The sequence below is a fragment of the Physcomitrium patens genome, chromosome 12 (genome assembly GCF_059467195.1).
Source record: "Physcomitrium patens ecotype Gransden chromosome 12, ASM5946719v1, whole genome shotgun sequence".
NCBI lineage: Eukaryota > Viridiplantae > Streptophyta > Bryopsida > Funariales > Funariaceae > Physcomitrium > Physcomitrium patens.
Window position 1 is genome coordinate 3,731,846 of NC_143421.1, and position 14,541 is coordinate 3,746,386.

The 14,541-nt window shown below is 28.7% G+C and overlaps 2 long non-coding RNA genes across 2 annotated transcripts; both read left to right on the forward strand.

Annotated features, from left to right (window-relative positions):
* Window positions 1-229: 229 nt before the first annotated feature.
* On the forward strand, window positions 230-1,846 carry LOC149988001 (uncharacterized). Its single transcript, XR_016505705.1, has 2 exons — window positions 230-494; window positions 1,096-1,846. It is a non-coding gene; the product is annotated as an uncharacterized LOC149988001 (long non-coding RNA).
* Window positions 1,847-2,260: 414 nt separating this feature from the next.
* LOC112289802 (uncharacterized) lies at window positions 2,261-3,617 on the forward strand. The gene is made up of 3 exons (XR_002971993.3): window positions 2,261-2,403; window positions 3,077-3,153; window positions 3,473-3,617. It is a non-coding gene; the product is annotated as an uncharacterized LOC112289802 (long non-coding RNA).
* The last annotated feature ends 10,924 nt before the right edge of the window (window positions 3,618-14,541 follow it).

Here is a 14,541-nt window from a genome sequence, read left to right on the forward strand (position 1 = left end):
CACAACGCCAAAACCTTTCGACTGTCTGTTGGGTCCTGAAAATCATCGTCCTTGAGACACGCAATTGAATAGTTCTTGATCTCATTACTTCAAAGTTACCGAACACTCAACAATGGTGGATACCTTCACTCTTGTATGTGAATTATCCTCAAAGAAAGAAAACCGAGAAGAGTCAACTGGGACCTTGATCTGAGTAACACTTCTTTCAACTTTTCTTATAAACGGCATGCCACCAAGGTCAACCTACACATCATCCTCTCGTTGCTGCCATTTCTCTCATTCTCGAATTGAAGACACATCACCGAGACTACCTTGCTCATACCGATCATTCCATGTTTCGATGCTTCGATTCCCTTGCCACTTTCTAATGGCTGACTCTCCAGCCACCGCACATTCTGCATCTCCCGTTGAAAGTCTTCGAGCTTTGTGGCAGATTTTGCTTCTGTGGTATATTTTCTGTAACGGTTCGGAGATTTTCCTGGTTTAGTTCATCGGTAGTCACCGATACCTTACTTTCCTCTAGCAAGAGATTGATTAGGAAAATGAATGCGATCAGATTTTCTTTGGAACTAGGAGTACAATGTGAACTGAAGTAGCAGGTTGATAATCTGGCATTCGAGCATAGGATGGTGGGGTGATTCCAACAGTTTCAATCTAAAGCTTTGTTCAAGCTTTTCCTGGAATGCTGTGTTAATTGAAGGGCAATCAGATTGAACACTGCAATCTGCCAGTTGTATTCCCGAATAAATTAGGTTCTCCAGTTTTCATTTAGCTTTCAAAGGTTTTCGAATGCCACTTCAGTTTTAATGAATTCAATGAAGAAGTGTCACATGTTTTCCATGAAGTTAGATTGCAAAGTACAGGTGTCTCAATATTTACTTTGAAGGGTTTCACTCAAGTCTGATTGTCTTGTATTGTTTTGTTGGACACAAATTGTGACTTTCTTTACTAATACTCTGCTCACTGTGCTTGGAAGCATGTTGATTCTGCAGCGAACAATGAGAGCATCATGATAACGGAAACTAATTGCAGTTTTCTGTAGTCGTCCAACCTGTTGAAATGCGATGCTGAGGAATTTTGGTTTCTTGGTTGCAGATTCTTTTCACTGTTGGCTTTGAGTGGGAATTAGTAATGAATGCATGTGGGCGCCAACATCGTAGAATCAGAGCACTATGAAATGATTACGACGTAGTGTCAATGACCTTTCGTCAAGAGCGAGTAGGTCCTGGAAGAAATGAGCTATGGCCAGAGCCAATGGTCCCATTATAACGCGTTCCACCGTTAAGCTTTAGGGAGGTTGCTTGCGACAGGAGAAACTATCCTCTCGAAGGAGACATCGTCCTAGCAATCCAAAGTGCACTTTAGTTTCGACGTTGGACAATTTTTCTTCGTAGTGTTGTGTGGGTTGTGATAGATTTTAACATTACTCAGGTAGGGACAAGATCAGAGAAGTGACAGCAGGTTTTTGCAAATGGTATGAGAGACATGAGTAGAGAAATTAGGTTTTTTCTGAGGCTGAGAATCTCACTAGCCCCAAAAATGAGAACAAATTTGTCGAACACAGTGGAGGACCGAAGAATTGCAGGGAAGGAGATGGGTCAATTACTTGTAGTAACGGGATCAAGCTAGAGCAAGAGGACAGTGACTCTAAGGCGAGGAGCATCATGAGAGTGCTGGGTCCTTGGACAGCCTGGTTTCAACCAATCCTCATCCAGTGACGTTTCTTGTCAGAGGAGTTTGACTTCTGGTGTGCATATTTTACCCCTTGTCAACGTTGACAGAATAGATGAGACGTCGTTTCTCAAGATTTGGCTGTCACGTTGACAGTTACAGAAACCCAATTTAATTTCCTGAACCACAATTTTTGTACGTACGCCATTTAAAGATTAAACAGGGCCTGCTTTTACAAGAACTTCATGCGGCTACTTCAGACTGTGGAGCTGATAACTCATTTTAATGTGCTTCCATTGTTACGGAACACATTTATGAAATGCTGATAATCTTGCTGCTGGTTGCAGTCATTCGTATGCATGAAGGATTTTCTAATTTAACTATTTGGTACCTGCATGTGTAGAAAGATGAGTGACATACGAATCTATGTTTGTTCACTAACAAGCAGGTGGCAACTGGTGGTCTTCAGCGAGAAGAGCATGATGTAGACAAAATGAATAGTGCTGATAGATAATATTATGCTTTCTTTGTGCTTCAGTCAAAGCATGATTACCTTCACTTGTGTCTGAGCTGAAAGCTATTTTTTCAGGATCTTATGTGCGTCATGGACACCCCGGGATACTACTGTTTGAGGGTGAATGACTTTGGTTCGAATGGATTCTGTTTGAGTAGGGGTATTTGAGCAACAATTGCTGTCTTCGTGGACAATGGCTTACTGCCAGCTCCATCCAAGTAAGTGAGATATTACTGTCATATCATAATGGGTGACGGCTCCCTCTTGGCTTGTGTGGCAGCAGTGTTCAGAATTGGCTGTGAGATAATTGAATTGCTTTCGTGAACTCTTAATTACAATGAGTACTGGTGTCGGTATCATCTCAACAGGATTCTGATAAGATATCACCCTGTGTTTTTGGAGAATTATATATGAGATGGCAGCGGGATATCTTGTCTCTTTCTCTTTTTTTGTTTGTTCAGGTCACTGTGATAGAACTCCGTGTTTAAATAAGCATTCTGGAATCAAATACTTACAATCGTTCTTCCATTGGCACCATCATCAAGATTCTGTACACTCAAATTTTGAAGTTTTTTTCTGTCTGCATAACAAAGTTTTGTTCGCATTAAATAGTTTTGAACTAAGTTCTGAACTCGCTGCGTCATACACTCCTCAGTAGTATACTATATTATTCTTTATTTACATTCTCAAACCTGGATTTGATGTGGAGATTGGTCATTGATCTAATTCGACAGAAATCGTCTGCTGTTACCGATATGAACGATTTTCACAGCCTCGGGAAAATTCTGTGACGTTTGATAGAATACAAGATGTTTATCTTCCTCAATGTTCTCTGTTATCTTTGCTTCGTAGACAACTTTTCTAATGTATTTTTCATTGTACATACTCCAGGATGGTGGTGGAAGGTCGTTTTGATTTGCAATCTACACCTACTGTGGATCTTGCAAATTGAATTCTATAATACAAAGGTAGCCTTCTTTTTCCCTACATGGACGACCTCGACAGAACTCCGATGGAATGTGCTGCTGGTTTTTCAATTGTTACATGCTCATGCAAAATGGATACAGTACCTTTTGCCTTTATGAAAGCCATTTGTTTAGATTCCTAGTTGGTAACAAGACATTGGTAGAAGGTTCAATTTAAGAGTTAAAAGTTCTTTACAATTTAATGAGATCCCCGTTTAGTTTGCCTGGTAAGCAGATTGTTGACTCGTCTGTTTCAAAGTTTTTATTTGGTTCATTTCTACAATGGAAAACCCATGTGACAAAATTATGTTGATATATGCAGGAATCTAGGTTTGGATGAAGATAGATATATTTTGACGAAAAGAATCATGCTAAGGTTCCTCCAAGTCTACAAAAGTCCAAAGTTGGTAAAATTATGCAGTGTTTCATTAATTTCACTACGTTTATCTGACAACAACTATTTGTGATGGACATGTGTTGAACACCCACAAGTCAAAAGTATCTTGCTGTTAGGAAAATTGCTCTAGCCACACATGTGTGGCAAATTTGTTCTGTAGTATTTACTGGGAAAGATGATGCAAGGTAGAAAACATTGGGGGCGGTTGGAGTTACTGATTAGGGAATCTCTTGTACAATTTACTTCAGCCTACCAAGACTAGTTATACTCTCTACTATTTTCCAAAATGGTTTGGTGTTAAGGGAGATTTTATATTTAAAATCTGACCTTAAAAGGCCATGGTTTATAAACATTAACAAGGTTTTTTCTTGGTAAAGAAAAGTTCTTCTATAGAAGCCTTGGCCTTTGGATGTAGTATAAAGTGAGAAGAGGTATGAAGTGAACCAAACCATTTTTTCATTACAAGTTATTTTTTTATTTTATTTTGAACTTAAATCTCCATTCTAACAAATATGAGTATAGATTATTATTTTTAATTTTTAAATAATTATTTAAAGCATTTTCTATCACAAATTTTTAATTTCTTTTAAAAAATCTCTTCTTTGAAACAACCTTAATAGAAATTTTGAAAGATAATATTATTTATATAATATAGAAAAAATATATTATTTATTTATTTATTTATTTTTAGGATCTTTGGATTTTTTTTTTTTTTTTTTTTTTTTTTTAAAGTATAAAGCAAATACAAAGAAGCTTCTTGATTCCAACCAACCAAAACATTTAAAAGTAATAGCCTCTCACCCAATCATTTAAATATAAAGTGCCTTTAACTAGTGCTAAAAATTTAAGATGAAAAAAAATTTCTATCAAATACATTTTGTATCTATAGTAAACTAACATTACATGTAATTGGAGGATATATAATCTCTTAGATGCTTTAATTAATAACAAACTTCTATGCAATCGATTTTTTATTTGAATATTTAAAAATCAATTAAAAAAAATATGTAGATTTTTTTTTCTTGCAACAACAATTGAAAGACTTTCATTTATTTATATTTATATTTATATTTATTTATTTATTTATTTATTTATTTATTTTAATACATATATATATATATATATATATATATATATATATATATATATTAATCTTGAAATTTTAGTACTTAGATCAAATAATTTTTAAAAAATAAGAAAGTCCTAAAAAGTCATTGAACAAATAATGTATATAATCAACATAAACAAAATTACACAAACTCATCTCAATATAAGCTAATTCATTTTTTTTTTAATAATTATCAATTTAACTCTTTTTAAAAATTATATCTAATCAAAGTGTATTTTTGAATGAATTATGCTATTGTAATGCCTAATTAAGTATCTCAATTTATCCTAAATAATGTTAGGATTCAAAAAATAAATTGATCTTGAGCAAATGTTACATGATTGTATAAATTCTTTGACTACCTTCTATATTTGAAGCAACCAAAAATATTTGCATATTAGTTTCAAAGTCTTGTTGTATCTAAAATATTATGCTATAAGAAAGTCATGATGAGCTTGAAGAATACATAATTATGTTTTGTCCTTTTGAACATATTGTCATGGAAATACATATTTATTCTGATATTTACCTACATGATTAAGTAGAAGTAGGTAAAAGTAGATTTATTTCATAATATTTCTTATAAAAGCTACCTAACAGCTTCAAAGATGCTGCTTTGACTTTATATGTATTTGTGTCAAGAACAAAAATTCAATGAAAGAAAATAAACAAGTAAGATTCTTTTAAAGAAATAAAAATAAAGAAGTATGTATATTAAAAGAAAAATTAGAATGGCTATTGTCAAAAGACAAGAAAATTAGAGACTCTTGAAACTTCACTAGAAACAGGGAAGAAGTTGACAAGAGTGAAGAAGGCTTTAGTCTTGCCTCTATATATACTATTTATCTAGGATCTATGTGGCGACATTCTATAGAGTCTCTTAAAATAAGTTGACTTTATATTATACATATTTTTATTTGTAAGATAATTTTTTTATAAAGATGCAACATAGTTAGCTTATTCCGCAAGCTACCAATATATGTGGTATATGGATAGCTTATTGACCAAGTTTCTAACCTATCAATCATATACAAAGTCGAAACAATATCTAAGCAGCTTCTAAAAAGCTTTTCTAGAAGTTATAATGAAATTAATCTATTTTTACCTAATTCTACTTATTCATATTATCGAAGTAATAATTATAGTAGATATATCTATGACATTATCCCCATGTCTAAGGACAAGTTCTATGAAGAGTGGTGATCATATGTTGAGGAAGTCTAAGATGTAATGAATTATATTTACTACATACTTTGATCTTTATTACCTTTGAAGGTAATTGATAAGTCTTCTCAGCTATTAGTAATGTCCTATTTTAAAGAAGAAGATTATCCTATAATTTAATTATTGTTGAAACCTTTATAACTTCGTTCAAATAAAATATTTATAATACCATCAAGAGTTGTCTTACTTTCAATAAAATCACCAAACATCAAGAGTCTTTTTTCAAGTTGTGATATTAAATGCGTTGTATCTTGCCATCTATTCAAAGAAGAACATATCGTTCTTAAAGATCTTTATCTCTATTATGTCATCTTAAAGGTTGTGATAATTACAATGTCTAATTTAATAAGTAAGCAAATAATGACTCTTGACTTGAATTTGCCGACAATTGGTTCTCCATCTCCTTAACACTACAATTATTCACAAACTATAAACAAGGATATAACATAGAATGCAATCTTTTTTGAATTTTGTTTCTTTTATATCAAAGGTTTGCTATCCTTCATCTTGATTTTGATGGATGTTGTTGATGAAAAGTCTCTACTATCTTTAATGCATTTGTAAGATTCTTTACTGGCTCTCATGTGCGTTCATTAATATTATATCTGTGCCAATGGACAGGATATTCCAACTTATTTTGGCACTGCCTTTATTCTAGAATTTCTTCTATTTCAAACTCTTCATTGTTATCTACTTCTATAGAAGGAGGTGGAACTTATATTCTTCTTGATATGTTTATAGTCTTGTATAGTTCAAGAAGAGATATGTAGAATACATGATGGATTTTCATTGACTTTCATGGATGTAATTAATAAGCAAGTAGATTGATTTGTCTACAAATAAGAAAAGGTCCAAGCTTGCAATAGTTTAACTTGTTACAAAGATAGGAAGACTTAATACTACAACAAAGTAATTATACCTTATCACCTATATTGAATTATGTTTGTTCTTTTTGATAGTCATCCGAGTTGCTCTTTTGTCCTTCTTGAGCTTCTTTTAATTACACCTTCATTGTTGCATGTAGCTTTGACAAATAATTTGCCAAATCTTTTGTTCCAAGTTTATCAAATTTTAAAAAGTCAAAAATATAATTTATGGATTATAACCATAATTGATAAAAAAAGATATTTTTTGCATAGAAGAATACATCATATTATTATAAGCAAACTCTGCCAATGGCAAGAAGGTTTTTCAATTGTCTTATTGATAATTGATGGTATATCTTAAGTATTACTCAAAAACTTGATTTATGAACTATGTTTATCCATCAATTTAAGGATGAAAGGCCAAAGAAAGTTTTATATCCATCTTTAGAATCTTAAAAAGGATTTTCTAAAATATTAATATAAATTGAGTTGTCCTATCCAATATAATATCTTTCGACAATCTACAATACTGATAGATATTGTTAAAGAAAAGCTTACAAGTTTCTTCACTTGTGATAGAATTTGTGCATAATATAAAATATGTCATTTTGATAAAAAAAATATAATATTATAAATATAAAATCACAAAAACCTAAAACTAAAAGATCCATAATAAAATCAATTGAAATAAAAGACCATGGTTTTTTTGGAATAGGTAATGACTGAAGAAGTCTATAAAGTCGATGACAAGGAGTTTTTGACCTTAAAAAAATGTAACATGATTGAAAAAAGTCTTTTATAGCCTTTTATATTTGTAGCCACTAAACATATTTAGATATTAGCTCTAAAGACTTATTGTATCAAAAATATCTTGCCGCTAGAAAATCATGACGTGCTTGAAAAATATGTAAACATGCTTCTCTTTTTGGAATATATAGGCATCTTTTAAAATAAAGTAGGTTGTTCTTGAACTTAAACTTGGAAGTATTATAAGATTTAGAAGAAGTATTCTTGGTATTATAAACAAGAAGATTTGAAGATATACTTGATTGAATTTGCTTGAAAAAAGTTGAATCAACAATCAATATTAATTTCACTGCTCAAAGATGAAATTATTCTAGCTTCAATAAAATTATTCTTTGTTAATCAAAAGCTACATCTCCTTCTTTTGATACAAGATAAGAATGTCTAAAAAGGACATTAAATAAAATTTATTATATTTCTGGTTGATAAGTAATATTGAACTCAAATCTTGATGAAGATATGCTCCAACAAGCTTAACAACAATTCAAAATACGTACTAATATTAAATATTTGAGGTTTTTTTGATCTATATATATATGATGACTAGACTAAAAGTACCTTCTAATTAATGATGCCATTCTTGATAAGAATCCACAATTATAAAAAATTCTTTGTAGTGGATTTCATAGTTAATCTCAACTGTTGAGGATTTTTTGGAATGGAAAGCTACTAGGTAGAGCTTGTCAACTTCTCCTATTTGTGACAAAACAACACCTATAGTAAAATCTGATGTATATATTTTTATAAAAAAATTACTTTAAAAAGTTGACTTGATACAAGATTGATACAAAAATAAATGTTAATTTTAAAGCTTCAAAAGATTCTTCAGCTTCTTTATTCTAATCAAGTTTGTCTTTGCATGTAAGATATGGATTCATAATTTGAAAAAAATTCTTAATGAAGATTTGATAATAATTTGCAAAGGCCAAAAAAACATTATACATCTCTTACTCTTCTTAGAATCTTTCAATCTATAATAATTCGAACCTTCTTTAGATCCATCATAAATCTTTCATTAGAAATGATATATCTTAGGAAGTCAAGTTGAGTAGTGATAAATACACACTTTTTTAACTTGGCATACAATCTTGCATCTCAAAGTTTTTATAACACACAATACATATAAACTTTATGTTCTTTTATATTCTTAGAATAGATTAAAATATTATATAAATGACAAACAACAAAATCATCTAGAAATTCATAAAAAATAACATTCATAAGATGTTGAAAAATAGCTCGTGTATTTGTAAGTCCGAAAGATATGACATTATATTCAAAGTGCCCACACTTTATTTGAAATGCACTCTTTCATTCATCTCCTTCTTTAATGTGGACCAAATTGTACATTTTTCATAAATCTAGTTTTATATAGATCTTAGCTTGATTTAATTGATCAAAAAGTCTAGATATCAAAGATAAAGAATACCTATTCTTGATGGTCATTTTATAGAGTCCTCAATGATCTATGCACATTTGTAGTGATCTATCTTTTTTCTTTACAAATAAGATAGAAGCTTCAGTAGTAGATTTTGAATGGCATATGAAATTCGTGGCCAAGTTCTTGTCAATATACTTCTTGAGTTTTGTCAATTCATTTTGTGATAAATTATAAATTAGACCAAATGGTAGATGACTTCTCTCTTTAAGATTGATTGACCAATCATATGGACAATGCTCTGAGTGAATATCTACATTTTTTTTTCAAAAATATTTTGAAAATCTTGATATTGACTTGGAATATGACTTGAAGTTTTTTTATCATTAAAAATAGATGTGGCATAAATAACAAAAGGAGATCCTTCTTTTGTAGCATACAAGAAAGCTTTTGCACCTACAAGTATGAATTTGGCTACATTAGACTCATGGCTTTCTTTAAAACTCTTAATAATACTCTAAAAAAAGTTAAGTTTACAAAAAATCCAATCTATTAGAGGATTATACTTTTCTAGCCATGATAAATCTAAAATGACTAAATTAGAGAAAAATCTAATTATATTAAAAATTATATAACTATTATGATCATTTATTGCTATATCTATAAGAAGTATTTTATAAATAATATCTCCAAAAGATAATAGAGAGCTATCTATGATTTTTATGTATATAAATTTAGTTTTTTATACTAACAATATTCTATGGCTTTTAACAAACTCTTCATCTAAGAAATAAGGTGAGACTCTTGAATCTATCAAGGCAAAGGCTTTGTGATTATTAGATACTAAATACATATCTATTATAAAATAAGGAGAAGGTTTTGAAGAGAGGATATGATCTTCATTTATACAAGATTCTAGCCACACGGTCCCTATTATAGCTAAACAAATTTGTTTTCCAACATTTTCTCATCTTTGATAGTTATACTTCTCATTTTGTAGTTGCATCATTTCTTTCTTAGAATAAAAAGCTATGATATGGAACTTATTATTTCATTCCATTCTTGACAAAATTATCACTATAACAAAGTTTGATGTGTTTTCTTTTCTCAAAGAATGCCTTCAAAAAGTTAATATGATACAAAATTGGTGAAGAAATAAATATTATCTTTAATGCTTCTAAAGATGTTTTAGCTTCTTTGCTCTACTCAAATTTGTCTTTACATGTTAGTTATGTAAGCAGAGCCACAACTTAAAAAAAATTCTTAATAAAGATCTAATAGTAATTGGTAAATTTTAAAAATATTAGACATGTTTTATTGTTTTTGGAATCTTTTAATCTATGATAGTAACGACCTTCTTAAGATCCATCATAAGGCTATTATTTGAAATGATATATCATACGAAATCAACTTAAGTAGTGTGAAATATATACTTTTCTATCTTGGCATATAATCTTGTATCTCTAAGTTTTTGTGAGACATGAAGTTCATATTTTTTTGTATTTTTGAAATAAATTAAGATGCCATAAATATAGAAAAAAATAAAATTATTAAAAATCCACAAAAGACATCATTCATTAGATATTGAAAAGCATCTAGTATATTTGTGAATCCAAAAGGCTTGACATTATATTTGAAATATATATATTTGATTCAAAATATAATCTTTTATTTATTTTTTTAATTTTAAATACATACCTAGTTATTACTTTTCATATATTTATATTTATATAGATCTTTGCTTGATTGAATTAATCAAGGAGTCTTAAAATCAAAAATAAAGGATACTTCTTCTTAACAATAATCTTATTGAGCTATCAATAGTCTACACATATTTACAAAGATATATATATATATATATATATATATATATATATATATATATTTTACAAATAAGATAGGAATTCCTATTAAAAATTTAAAATGGCATATGAAGTATTTAGCCAAGTTTTTAGTAATATATTCCTTAAGTATAGCCAACTCATTTTGTATTAAGCTATAGATTGGTCTAAATAATGGTTGAACTTCTTCTTGAAAATAATTGAAATAGTCATAGAAATAATATTTTGAAAGAATATATGCATTTTGTTATCAAATATATCTTGAAAATCTTAATACTAACTTGAAATACCACTTGAAATCTTTTTCTATCAAAAATAGATGTGGTATAAATAGCAGAAGCTTATCTTTCTTTTGTAGCAAGCATGAAAGTTCTTACACTTACTTATAAGGATTTGAATATATTAGACTTATAGATTTTTATTTAATTAGCAGATTTTGGAATAAACTATGAAAAAAATCAAGATTATAAAAAATTCAACTTATTTAAGAATCATACTTTTTTAGCCATGGTAATCCTAAAATAACTATATTAGATAGATATTTATTTATATTAAGTATTATTAAGCTATTATAATCTTTAGTTACTACAACTAAGAGAATTTGTTTATAGATAATTTTTCTACAAGACAATAAACAACCATCTATGACTTCTATATGGATGAGCTTGATTTTCTTATCAAAAAATATTAATTATTTTTTTGATAAAAGCTTTGTTTATAAAATAAGGTGAAGCTCTTGAATCTACATGTCACAAATATATATATATATATATATATATATATATATATATTTATTCTAATATTTTGCTATATGATTAAGTAGAAATAAGTAAAAATAGATTAATTTCATAATATTTTCTAAAATAGCTTCTTAGTAGCTTCATAGACGTGGCTTTGACTTTTTAACTCTTTGTAATTGATTTGTAGGTTAGAAATTTTGTCAATAAGTTAACCATATATTGATAACTTGTAAAATAAGTTAACTATGTAACACACATATAGAAAAATTATCTTCTAAGTTAAAATATGTATCCTACAAAGTCAATATGTTTTGGAGGTCCTATAGAATATCACCATATAATTCCTAATTAAGAATAAATATGGAGGCAAGAATGAAGCCTTCATTCTTATCAACAAATTTTTACTCTTTAATCTTATTTCAAGACTTTTTAGTCTTTTTGTCTTTAGCAATAGTCATTCTAGTTTAATACTACATTATCTTTGAATGATTTTTTAGTCTTTTTAAGTGACACAATATGGTATTAATATTTTAATTATTTGAAGTTTCTATCTTTAATAATTTGATAAGAGTCCTAATTCATTATTTATATCTTATTTTAGAAGTGAGAGGATTATCCCACTTTTATTATTGTATTTTGAAGGTTGTAGATTATCTACCTTAAAATAAATTATTTAATATTCTAAAAATATTTTTTTTCTTAAAGAGAGTAGATTTTCTTTCTTTGAAGAAATTTTTATTTGACATTAGAAGTTGTAGATTATCTTTCTCTAATTTGACTTGTAGATTTTTCAAGTTATTTAAAATGAAAGGATATTATACTTAGCAATAGAATGGATGTTACATTCGACAAAAGTGAGAATAGATTTGTAACTATTGCAAATCTTTATGAACTTGTCAACACTCTTAGGATGAAAACTTCACACATCACCAATGCCAATAAAAAAATTACTAATGCTACACCTATAGAAGAAGTTCAAAATCTATATCAAAAAATTGAATAATTAAAAGAAGCAAGTAAATCAACCTCACAACCAAATCTAAGAAGTTTTGCTTCTATAAGTATAATAGAGACAAAGATTAGTATACCTAAGAAGTTTGATGGAACAAGATAAAAATTTCAAGGATTTTTGCAATAAGTCAAGTTCTAGCTAAAGATGCATTGCTTCCAATATCCTGATGGATTTATTCAAGTTGGATTCATAGGTGCACTTCTATTTGGAAGTACTCTCTCTTAGTTTGTACCTTTGATGAAAAAAGATTCATAATTTCTATATGATTTGGATTCATTCCTAGAAGTGTTTACAGCCACATTTGGAAAAAATAATTGAAAAAGAATAGAAAAAATTAAGATCTTATTTTTACAATAAGAATCACAATTAGCCACCATATATACTATTGAATTCCAAAACCTCACTAACGATATGGATTCGAATGACAAAGCCCTTATCTATCAATTATAACATAGATTGAAGGACAATGTTAAAGTTTTGTTATTGACAATGTTAAAGGCAAGGTCTTTAGAACAATTTATTGCTTAATTCATTGCATACAATAATTGATTATTTAAAACGCATCAAGGATAAAAATTTGGTTAAAGAAGAACAAATCAAATAATGATGATAGTTCCAAAGTTTTTAAAAACTTATTCATTAAGATAAAAATCAATGCAAATTGATATGGTATATGAAAAAAATCACAAATTCTTAGCCTTATTGAATTTAGGAGCCTCAGCTTGTTATATAGACAAAGATTCTGTCAAAAAATAAAATATATCTTTAATTAAGAAAATCAAACCTATACATATAGAAGTAATAGATGGTCATTTATTATCTTTTGAAGATGTTACACATAAAACTATTCTTATAAAAGTAACAACTAGTGGTTATAATAATTTAATAATATTTAATATGATTAAATCTTCTTTTAATCCAATTATTATAAGATTATTGTGGTTAAAAAGGTATAATCTTTAGATAGACTAAATTTCTCACAATCTTGATTTTTTTCATAATTTAATCCAAGATTTTGCTCAATAAGTAAAAATCCATATGATCGATACATCCAAACCATTATTAATAGATGTAAAAACTTTCATTCATGCTTCAAAAAAAGAGTCAATTTTTGTTATATATGCTATATCTATTATTGATAGAGAAAAGATTTCAAGTTGCATTCTAAGCTAATACTTAGATTATTAAGATATCTTTGAAAAGAAGAATGTAAATATTCTTTTAGATTATCATTTTTATAGTTGTTCCATCAATTTTCAAGAAGGACCTCAACCACTATTTGGACCAATCTATAGCCTATTACAAAACGAGTTGGCTGCACTCAAGGAATATATTGATGAAAATTTGGCTAAAAACTTCACACACTATTATAAATCTTAAGTAATGACTCCTATCTTATTTGTGAAAAAAAAATAGATTTCTATGGATATGTGTAGACTATCAAGGATTCAAAATCATCATCAAGAACATGTATCTTCTATCTTTGATTTTAAGACTTCTTGATCAACTAAATCAAGTATAAATCTGTATAAAAATAGATTTATGAAGAACATATAATGTGATATGCAATAAAAAAAGAGACAAATGGAAATTTTGATTTTGAACTAGGTATGGATATTTTGAATATAATGTCGTGCCTTTTAAACTCACAAATGTCCCAATTGCTTTTCAATATTTAATGAATGATATTTTTTGCAAGTTTTTTGATAATTTTATTGTCTGTTATTTTGAAAACATCTTGAACTACTCTAAGAATATAAAAAAGTATGAATTTCATATTTGTTGTATATTAAAAAATTAAAAGATGTAAGATTTCATGCTAAGATAAAAAAGTATATATTTTACACTACTCAAGTTGACTTTTTAGGATACGTTATCGTATTACGTACTTTCCTGCTCAAGAACGCGTCGGGCATCTGGCTATAGAAGGTAGTATGAAGATTCACTAATATTCAAGCAGTCTATCGATTTTTGACTGTTGGAATACAAACGATTGCAAGAATATACCGTAAATCTATACG